Source organism: Protopterus annectens, chromosome 1.part0 (genome assembly GCF_019279795.1).
Source record: "Protopterus annectens isolate FY-2018-M chromosome 1.part0, PAN1.0, whole genome shotgun sequence".
NCBI lineage: Eukaryota > Metazoa > Chordata > Ceratodontiformes > Protopteridae > Protopterus > Protopterus annectens.
In genome coordinates this window covers 1,728,860,721-1,728,872,857 of record NC_056725.1, presented here as the reverse complement: position 1 = coordinate 1,728,872,857, position 12,137 = coordinate 1,728,860,721, and positions in this window count along the sequence as shown.

Sequence of the window (12,137 nt, the reverse complement as noted above, 5' to 3'; positions counted from 1 at the left end):
GTGCTCCTGTGTGTCATACTGTTTGATCAGCCTGGAGGTGTGTATGTCTTTTATATATATTGCAACTCCACCTCCTTTTACTTTGCTGCCCACAGTTTGGGGTCTGAATGTATGATAGGATGAATAACCTAGTATGCCTGAGGTGCTGTCCGCAGCTTTGAACCATGTTTCTGTGACTGCACAAATGTCAGCATCTTTCAGGGTTAAGAATGCTTGCAATGAGTGCAGTTTCATGTTTAGACTCCTAGCATTTAGCAGCATGACATTTAATTTGCATTTTGATGAAATTTTCATGTTGGTAGTTTTGATCTCATGGCATTGCCTAAAAAAGGCACTATGGGGAGACAAGAGCCTTTGCCAGGAACCTGAATCCCAAGGGAGACAGATGTAGGCCATCTCTGGCAAAGCATCATGGTTTTTCAATGATGTCTTCCCAGGCTGTCAGGTACTGGAGCCCCTTGGAATGACACCAGTAACTAAGCCAATTGTTAAAATCAATCATTTTCTGTTTATATTGAGGCATTATTCTGGGTGATGGTAGAATACTGCTTAAGGCTAGAAGCATATCTGCCTGGGAGACATATTCAGTGAGTTCGATCATGTCTCTCTTCATATAGTCCAGGGATGTATATCTCAAGTCATTCACGCCATCATGGACTATGACAGAGTCATAACAGTACCTGTTATTGGCAGACTTGAGTGCATGGGTGATATGGCAGATTCTGGCACCTGACAAAAAGCTAACTGTGACTTTCTCCTTATCCAGCCTGGTGAGGGGCACATCTGTGTGTTTCACAATGGAGTCTCCTATGACTAATATGTTGGGTTTATGTTTACATCTTAGTGGCTGTGAGACACAGGTGTGTGGACTATCTGTGTTGTGTGGTGTGGTGGGCAGTGGAGTTCGCGTGTGTTTTTGCCTCGGAGGTCTCTCTTGTTTGGGTATGTTTTTGTTGAGGGCCTCCACATATGTCTGTGTCTGTTGTGTAGGTGCGAGTGGTGTTTGAGGTGCGGTGTTTGTATTGACAACCTTCTTAGTACCAGATATACTGGCTTGCAAGAGAGAGATAGCATTGACTCTAGGTTCTTTATGCAATTACATCTCTCACAAATTGTATTTCTGTCTTCCAAAATATGTACTTTGAAAGAGAATAGCAAACTTATTTAACAGGTCTAACAAAGAACTGTAATATATTTGTAGAGTCCTGGCTATTTGATAGACAGAAACAGGCACTGAGTCAATAATCAATATTATTAAAAGATGGGGATACATTTCAAATACAAATGAACATACTGTTTGTAGCTACATCCACTGTCTGCCTGGTTGGGTTTGCTAACATGCTCCAAGAAACTATACTCAAATGTGAATTATTGAATCACTGTCACCTGAAATGAGTAAGGCTTGAAAAGGCTTATGTAATAATGCAGTGAAGTAATTTAATAGTAAAAAAGAAGCACATCTGCCGAGGTTGTCGTGAGTGATTTAGATGATGGGCTACAAGGGATAATGGGTGGAGAATGCTGCACATAAAAGCATTATAAAAATAGCTCCTCATTACGGTACATGGACACATAGGCAGCCCTATTCTGCTATCTTTCCAAGCTGATGAATGGAGCATGGATTCTGAGTCATAATGAATGTGTTATAGAAATTAAGACTTAAGCTAGAGTACTTCCTGAAGTAGATGAAATCCCTTGTACAAGTTTTAGTTCTCTTAATTTAATGTCTGCCTAATTACACCATACCAGTGGGTTCCACTGACTAAATGCAAATGATTAAATGATAAATTATAATTATTAGTTCATCAAATTAGTAGGCAATGAAGGTGGAAAGAGCACATGCTGTGGAAAGATGCTCAAACTGATGGTCCGTTATGAACTCTGTCACTAAGTAATTTGCATAATAAGACAGAAATCAAGCTGCCTTTGATCACAAGAAAGAAGTCACATAAAGATGATCATGGCATGCAAAATAAGCTTAGTTAGAGTCCTCATTTTCAGTACTCATTTACCAATGCATAGCTATACCAGCTCCATAAAATGCAATCTTTTAAAAATGATTATCTTAGTAAACTATGTAATGCAAGAAATAATGTAAAAGTAAGGTTATGATAGCCCAAGACAACTACTGCATGAAGAATGTTTCCTAGGTTTTTACCCTGTAAGCACAGACCCTGTCCAAACCTCCTTCCTGTTATTACAGTTGTACAATGCCGATTACAACTTGCCATTGTTTAGGTGCAGGTACACACCAGTTATTACATTGTCTTATTTGTAGAAAACAAATTCAGAGTAATTAATCCTAGCCGTATACCAGTTAATCTGTCACTTGTGGAAGCAGTAGCTTGGAGGCAGTTGTTAGCAAACAGTAAACTATTCCACAGTTATAGTATGAGTAATTTCTTGCATTCATCTCATGTTGGAAATGTCTTGCATTAACTGTGGCTTTTTCTTAGAAGCATCCAGTTTAATGTGCAATACATAACCTTTAATATCAATTGCATTTACTGGAATGCTGTGCCCACACAAAGCGATATCTTTAACATTTAATAATCATCAAATTCACAAGAGGACTGCTTTGTAGAGTAAATTTATGTGCATTGCATTCCCTGCTAAAAATATGAGCAGCTGAGATATTGCATTCAAACATTTTTAATCAAGTATACAGTTTCATCAACAGCCTTTCATTCATTTTTTAAGTAGAAAGCATAAGGCTTAAATATATATATATATATATATATATATATATATATATATATATATATATATATATATATATATATATATATATATTTATTTTAGTTGCATGTCAGAATGAGGCAAAATCCTTATAACTATACCCATAAATATGTTCAAAGATATCCAAAAACAGTTGCTTAGAAATAATAGTTTGAAATGGTGCAGGCCAATTCCTGAGTCAATGAGTACTGAATCTGAACAATTTGTAATAAATGATTTAACGTTTATTGCTACCAGAAGGCTGAAATTATAACAAAAATGTCCTTAACAGAATATAACCTTCAGAAATGATTGTACTATGTGTACAACTGCAATAAGGCAAAAAAAACAGAAAATAATATTTAAGATTTTCTTACAAATACTGCAAAGGAATTGTGATTTTTATGTCTATTTTTAACTGGATTTATCCAGAGAAAAAGTTTAGTAATGTAATTAGCAGGCAACTTTGTGTGCTAATCTGTTATATAAGAACACTTAACTAGTCAAAATCAGGCACTGGTTCATAGAGGCCACTAATATCATTTGCAAACATATTTGGCATTATACAAACTTTCTATATAGATTTTTCAGTAAATTCAGATACTTATATTCTTCTAACACAAAATGTAGATTTATGAGATAAAATTTCTTGTTTTGTAATACCTGGCAATTGCCAAAAATGCTTAAGAATAAGACAAGTGTATCTCAACAAGAAATGAATAAAGAAAGAAAAAATCTGTTATATTCTTCATTTTATATAAAGATAAATTAGTTGATATCATGACAATAGGCTCAATTTTTGTGTACAGCAGTTTTCTGAATGTTGAGTGTAGCTTATAATTCTCCCTGGTTGTAAATGAGTCTTACAGAGAAGTGTAAAAAGTAAATATACATATTGTAAGATAGTTTATGACAGTGGTGAGTTGACTGGCTTAATGCTCTATTGCTAAATGACTTTTGGTAGAATTGACTGGTTCAGAAGCCAGTTGGAAAATAAGAATTGCCAGCAACCTGCACTAATAGACTAAATGTGGAGCCGAGTATACTGTGACTAAGTTATGTCAATGAACATAGATTCACAAACAAAGATCCCATGTCAGTTTTTGTTTCAGGACATAACTTTCTATCATCTCTACTGTGGCTTTTGATAAGTCCATAAAACATATGATTAACAGACAGTGGTACTTGCTTTGTACTGACCTTACTTTTTAGAACAGTGTATTCAGCTTAAGTGAAGCAAAACAGCTAAACACCATCACATCAACACGATATAGTATAAAGTAATATCTAAGTAACTGGACAACATAGCAAACAACATCCCTTTGTGCTACTAAAGAAGTTAACAGACATAATGAGATCCTTTAACATGTCTTAGTACTCAGCCTGAAGACAGCATCATCACAGGGCATGCAGTGAGAAATACAATGCAAGCAAAACATTACTAAAAAAATAATAAAAACTGAGGGTTGACTATCTTTAAACTCAACCCAGTAAACTTTTACATTTTTTAAATAATTCTTTCATCCAATATATTCCCTCTTTGTTATCAAAGACCAAGTCATGGCTTTATGGTGATTATTAATATTCAAGATATACTACCAGATTACAACTCCAAACATGCCTGTTGTGTCTTTCGACTTTTCCCGGTTAGGGGTTGCCACAGCGGAACTCCGGTCCGCTAATGATTGGCAGTAGATTTTTACGTACCGAGTTGCCAGCTCTGACGCACAACCTTCAATGAAGGTACGCCCATTCATGCATGTCTCCAAGCAGAAGACGCTCTAGCTGAGAATCGAACTGGACAGCATTTTACTGCTAGGCGACAATGCTACCGCAGCACCGAACCTCACAAAAACATTTGACGTTCGGAATCCTCAAACAATATCATGTGCCATCAAAGTGCTTTCTCTTCATATTTGTTGCATAAGAAATGCTATAGAATAAGATTCTGCTTCCCACTGAAAGCAAACTCATTGTATGTCTCTGGCAGCCACTAATATTAGGCTTATAATTTTAATAGAAGTACTAATTAAACAGATTATTCCAGCATAATTAATTTCACTCTTAGTGATGCCATTATAGACTCAATGATACATTGCAAACCAGTTTACATTTAGTTTATAACTTTAAGTACAGTTGGTTACCAGCTCTTAAAAAGAAAGCAGGCGCACCTTCTTAGCACCTTACAGAAAATAATGTTTTTTGAATACTCTGCACTAATCTTTTCATTTCTTTCCACTCTTATTCCAATTATTATCTTACTCCTGCCTTCCTGCATCATTTCTACCTAGATGTTTCAGTCTTTCCATATCCAGATCAGGAGATATTACTATCTTTAAAACATGATTGAGGTTTTATGCACCTTTTTACATGACAGGAACTCTGACTACTGACTTATACGTCTTTATAATGGGTGGAATAAACTGAAGCGGTGGTGGTGCTGCAGTAGCATTGTCACCTCACAGTCAGACGCAGTCCGGTTCGATTCTCAGCTAGAGCATCTTCTGCGTGGAGACATGCGTGAATGGGCGTAACTTCATTGAAGGTTGTGCATCAGGGCTGGTAACTCGGCACGTAAAAATCAACTACCAATCATTAGCAGACCGGAGTTCTGCTGTGGTGACCCCTAACTGGGAAAAGCCGAAAGACACAACAACAAGAAGTTAAAACACAATCGCCTCCAGAACGTGTTATCCCCATTTGGGGTGATATGTAGTGCAGGAGCCAGTGGAATGGGGGCAAAGCTGCCTAAAGGAAGGTCATGATAAATCTGAGATAACATTTTAATAGGAAAACAAATCAATCAGAAATTAACTATTAAATATGCTCTGTTCTGGATTGCAGGAACCATTGTTCAGTAACTTATGACATTTAGCTTAACCTAAGAGATTTATAAATAATAACAGGCTATTATATACTGCTTATCTCATTTATCTAACTATACCATAGTACATACCGTATATTGACCCTGAAACTGAACAGATGAATTCAAATGTAAAACAAATTTAAACTTTATAAAAACATTTTAACATTATTAGTAATCAGTAGCCTGACAACATTAAGTTGCAGATGAATAAATATCTTGAAGGAAAAACAGTTTTAGAAGATTTAAGAAGTTATCTATTATTAAGTTTGCTTGTGTATTAAGAACTTTTAGAGTGGGAAGATTATTATGATATTAATGAGTTAAACAGAAAATGGGAGATTCTAAGCAAAACAATATATATATATATATATTTATTATTTATTTGTCCTTTGTTAACTGGGTTAGTCCACTAGGCTGGGGGCCCATTTTCAGTGAAAACCCAAGGAGAAAAGCTCCACAAACACACGATAAAAAAGATGATACCAAAAAATAATACACATATATCATAACAAAGCCAAGTTACATTGCAAGTTTAAAAACATAAAAAGGGCAAGATAAAATGACATGTTAATAACAACATTAATGCCTTGTAGATAATTATTTATTTATTTATTTATTTTTATTTATTTTACATTTGTTAACCGGGGGTGTCTGACTGAGCCGAAAAGGCCCTTTTTCAGCAGAGGCCCGGGGAGAAAAGCTCCACAAAGAAAAATTTAGTTATTTAGACATAATCAGTATACACACAAATTACAAGAGACATGTTTTTACAGTGGTATGCGGCACAAACAGTTACAGTGGAGAGAACAATCAAAAAAGATATTAATTTTAAAAATAAAGGTAAGTAATAGATTTGTGGTGTACAGCTGAACTTTGGAATGTAGGTAGAATACATACATAGTACACAGGTACAGTACATACATTGTAGATTAGCCAGTGTTTGTGAGTAAGATTGAAAAACTATTATCAATTGCTCTAGATTTAGTATGCATATGTTATCCGCTTTCACTAGCCTGGGGAGCAATCATGGCACTGCCAACTTTGCTTGAGATGTTGCCTGATGAGGTCTTTAAAGGAGGCTTTGGATGATGTGTTTTGAATGCTAGTGGGGAAAGAGATCCATTTTTTAGCCACTGAACTACTTTATAGTGCATCTCCAAAGCTATTGTAGCTGTTGGTGACTTCTAGTAGTAGTTTGCTTGATGATCTAAGAGGCCTTTTGGCTGAATGATGTTGTACTAGGTTTTTGAGGGCAGGACACTTATTGGGGAGGTAATAGATAGAATGACAGAGGCAGAGCTGATTGTAGGTTAGGAGGTTGGGCAGTTCAAGCCAGTGGAGCTGTCTCAAAGCAGTACAGTGATGAGTTCTATATGAGCAATTTGCAGCAAAACGGGCAATTCTGTTATAGCAAGCTTCCATTTTGCTTAGTTCAGTTTTGTTGAGATTAGTCAGAATGGGAGATGCATACAGTAGAGTGGATAGAAGTTGGGAGCGAGCAATGGCTGATCTTGTGTTGTTGGTAAGAAATGGTTTGATACGGTAGAGTGACCCCAGTTTGGCATGTACTTTGTTAATAGTTAAGTTCAGATGACTATCAAATTTTAGGTGGGAGTCTATGGTTATTCCCAATAGCTTAGCCTGTGCCACTGAAGCAATTGGAGTAGCATTTGTGGAGTAGATAGTGAATTGACTGTTAGTGTTTTTGTTAGAACTGGTTATAATCATAAGCTGAGTTTTCTTTGGATTGAGGATAAGTTGGGCTTTGGTAAGGTAGTTTTCAACATCAGAGAATGCTAGTTGAGTTGTTTGCAGGAGGGTGGGAATGTTTTGTGCAGCACAGATTAAGGTAGTGTCATCTGCATACTGAATTATAGATGCATGTTGTGTGGAGGTGTGGAGGTCATTTGTGAAGACTGTGAATAGTAGTGGTCCTAAGATAGAACCCTGTGGGACTCCTATAGTTATGGGCAGCTGAGGAGAGAGAGAATTTTCCCATTTCACAGCTTGGTACCGGTCAGTTAAGTAGCTTTGGAACCAGGTAAGAGTGGAATTAGATAGATGATATTGGTTTAGTTTGTTTAGCAGGATTTGGTGCGAGACTGTGTCAAATGCTTTGGACATATCCAAAAAAAGAGTTGACACTTGCAGGCCTTCATTTTTGAGACGGTTAACTGTGTCTGTGAAGCAGAGGAGGGCTGTAGTGGTACTATGGGCAGGTCTGAAACCATGCTGAGTAGGTGACAGGATGTTGCAGTCTAGGAGATAGTTTAGCATCTGGGTATGGATGCATTTTTCTAGGATTTTGGCCAGGTGGGAGAGTAAAGCAATGGGTCTGTAGTTATTAAGTTCAGTGGAGGTCCCACCTTTATGTATGGGTGTAACATAGGATATTTTCCAGAGTTTGGGCACATAGTTTTCAACAATTGATCTGTTTATGAGAGTGGAGACTGGGATAGCAATAGCATCTGCTGTGAGTTTCAAGAAATAGCTGGGGAGTAGGTCGGCTGCTGTTGATGAGGTTGTTAGTTTGGAGAGCATGCTTTTGATTGAAGTGGTGGAAACTGTTTTGAGGGTAAAGCTTGTATTAGTGTTGTTTGTGTTGGGGGGATAGTGAGGAAGGAACTGTCCTGTGATACTAAGGATAGAATTGAGTTCACAAAGTGGGAGTTGAATTGTGTTTTGATGGGAACTTTAGTGTCAGGGGTGGTTGGTTTGGGGGTAGCCTTTTGGGTGGATTTAATAATCATTAAAAGTATTGACAAAACTCCACAAACACAAGATAAAAAAGTTGATGCCAAAAAAATACACATATATCATAACCATACCAAGTTACATTGCAAGTTTAAGAACATTAAAAATGGCAAGATAAAGAGACATGTGAGTAACAGCATTAATGCCTTGTATAAATCATCACAAGTATGCATATTGTGCATGTACAACAACAAAATGATAGAGGTTGAGTTGGTAGAACAAAATATAAAAGAATAGTAAATAGAGTGCAGAGAAGAGTGAAGAATGATTGAAGAGACAGAGAATAGCAAAGAATGGCAGTTGTGTCAGTTATAGTGGGCAGAGTGGAAGGAGACGTGGTACAGTAAGATAGAGTGGAAAGAAGGAAATGAGGAGGAAAGAGTTGGGGTGGCCAGGGAAATAAGAATTAAAATAGGGGGGCAAAGTTGGGAGGGAAGTTTAGCTTTTAAGAGTGCTCAGTGGTGTAGCTACATATCCACAGGAGTGTAAGTATATATAACTTATGAAGAGAATAGTTCTGGTGTGATAGTGGGAGATTAAGTGGGGTGATGGCAGTCAGAAGACAGAGAGTTGGCTAGGTATTTTTTCAGTTCTTTTTTGAAGAGGAGCGAAGATTGGATATGTCGTATATTAAATGGGAAGTTGTTCCAGGTTTGAGATATGGAACATAAAGTAACATTCCTATAGTTTTGTTGGACTTGCAGTGCTATGGAGAGATTGTGCAGGTTTGCAGAGGAACAGGAGGGATTTTATATATATATATATATATATATATATGTATATATATATATATATATATATATATATATATATATATATATATATATATATATGTTCTCACGGGTACTGGCCATGCTTTATCTGTAAAGAATTAGATTTAATAAGACAATCATTAGACCCTAGCTTGATAAAGACTTACTTGATTTAAATGCTTTAAAATAGATTAACTAGAAAATTCTATAAGGAAAAATCAAATCTACATTCCTAAAATAAAAAAATAGGCTCTTACTGCAAAATTACTAAAGAGATGGATTCAATACTCAGAAGAAAAACACGTCAGACATGATGAGTGTTTAATGGTATAGAAGACAAAAAAGGACCCCTAGTATCCTAGGTAGCTAAATGCAAAGGGTCAAGTTATCTCCAATGACATGTGTATTGGATTGGAATTTATTACCTGTTTAACAATCATGATGCAGGGGATTGTAATTCTACAAATTTAATCAATTTCAGTACAACACATGGATGAATATTTTCTTTCACTCCTTAAAATATTCATATCTCATAGCATTTCTTATATTCTTGCTAAGTTTACAAAATATAAGCAATTTATTAGTGTATAAGATAGTTAATATCTGTATTTAATTTTCAATGCTCTGATAACTATATTTTAGAGTAAAACCTTATAAATATATCTATAAAGATAACAGAACAGTTTTGCATATAGTTTTTCACTAAATCATTGCATTTTCATAATATGAAATCATTTTTTGACAATATAAATAATGTCAGATTTATAGACTGTTTTGTCCTAATTAAAAATCTCGTGTGGTCTAGTAATAAAAAATAAAACTGTTTAAATCTTCATTATTTAAGTGCATAAGGTCATAGTTCTACAAGAAAGTTACAGCTACTTAAAAATATAATCAAATTTAAAGGAATGCATGATTTTAATTCAATAAGAATGGAAGATGAATTATGTATGTATGTATTTATTTATTTATTTATTTCCATGTGTTAGCTGGGTATAGTGCAGTTCATCAGGCACTGCTTAAATGTAACACACCGAATAGTCTAAGCCATCAAAACATGTACAAATTACAATGATATAGTATTTCACCGGGGGCTAGCAGCATCTTTCACACTATATGCCCGCTGCCAAAAGAGCATCTATGGTGCTATACATTTCAAGGAATATTATCAACATTACTGTTTTAAAATGCAGGGGTTAGCAGGAGGGCTCATATATGCAAAGTATTTTCAACACAGTACACAGTCAGATCATAGTTATTTTTCTACAAGAGTTTTGAGATATGGAACTCATGTAGAATCAACTTATAATACGGTTAATACTAGTTATTTATATCCATCTGGGTTGATTATTTATACAACTTTGCACAAATTTATAAATTAAGATCTTAACAGAATAAGGAAATCAGACATGATTAATTTACATTCAGAGACTAAGTGGGCTCATAATTCATCCAGGCTTACTATAGCAATCATATTTGCTTGCTTTTCATAGATACATTTGCAGAGTGGAAGGAGACGTGGTACAGTAAGATAGAGTGGAAAGAAGGAAATGAGGAGGAAAGAGTTGGGGTGGCCAGGGAAATAAGAATTAAAATAGGGGGGCAAAGTTGGGAGGGAAGTTTAGCTTTTAAGAGTGCTCAGTGGTGTAGCTACAGATCCACAGGAGTGTAAGTATATATAACTTATGAAGAGAATAGTTCTGGTGCAAGTTTTTTTTTGTTTTGTTTTTTGTTTTTTGTCTAAGATGTTTATATGTCTGAGCTTATCTGGAAGATTATTCTAGACTGTAGGGATTAGATAGCTACTAAAGTTAGTAGACGTGTAACGTTTTCTTATTAGAAAGGTTTCTTATGTCATTTTCAGCAAAAGGCATGGTAAATAATAACACTATTTATTTTCATCATTATTAGCATCAGTTTTACAGCAATCTAATATTTTTTCAAAGGTTTTAAGAATGCCATTACCATCATGGATACTCTTAGAATAAGTATTTCTCATTATCATTGCCAAACACTCTCAACAGAGAATGCTTCCTTTTTTCTTATTAGCATGAGATATTATTAGCATGACTTAAACTGGAAACTCAAACTAGTGGAACAAAATAAAACAATAAATCATGAAAGCACATTTCCTTACTTCATGGTTAAACATATATAATAAAATGGTAATGAGAGATGTGTGATTAATAATGATAATTATATATTTGTCCGTAATATTAGAAAATCCTTATTGCCATCAGATATCAAAATAAAATATATAATCTAGAAATGGATAAATTACAAAGAATTACAAATAAAAATGTATCCGAATTTCATTGTTAAATCAAAATGATGCCATAATGATGTCATGCTGCACGGATCAAATTTAGGTGTGTGTGTGTGTGTGTGTGTGTGTGTGTGTGTGTGTGTGTGTGTGTGTGTGTGTGTGTGTGTGCATGTGCATGCCTGTGTTTGTGTGTGAATGTGTTTATCTACCTATATTTATAGCTATAAATATTGATCTACATATCTATCTATATATATATATATATATATATATATATATATATATATATATATATATATATATATATATATATATATATATATATATATATATATATCTATATTACCTACTGAAATAACATGCTAAAAGCGTGAACCAAAAAAAATCAATATTTTTAGATTGAGTGTATCTTGCAGAGGCAAGCACCCTGCACCTGCACATGGGCTCTACACCCTTCACACCCCTGCTAATTATATATACCAACTCTGTGAAGGGGGGAAATGGCAAATTCACAGTAGCTGTTGTGCTATGATCTAGAATAGCAAACAGCAAAAATAATGTAAACCGCTTTTCATCTCACTGGTAGTGAGACTTCCTCAGACAAAGTTTTAAGTGTAAAGCAACTCTTTAAATACCCTACCCAATGTCTAATTAACACTCCTTTAATTAATTCATTGAATTAATGCCAACCATTTCAATGTGATAGCTTTGTAAGTCAGTGTCAAACAATACTGCAGTTCTGTTTACATTCACATTTCCAAATGCAATGCTTCAGTCAATA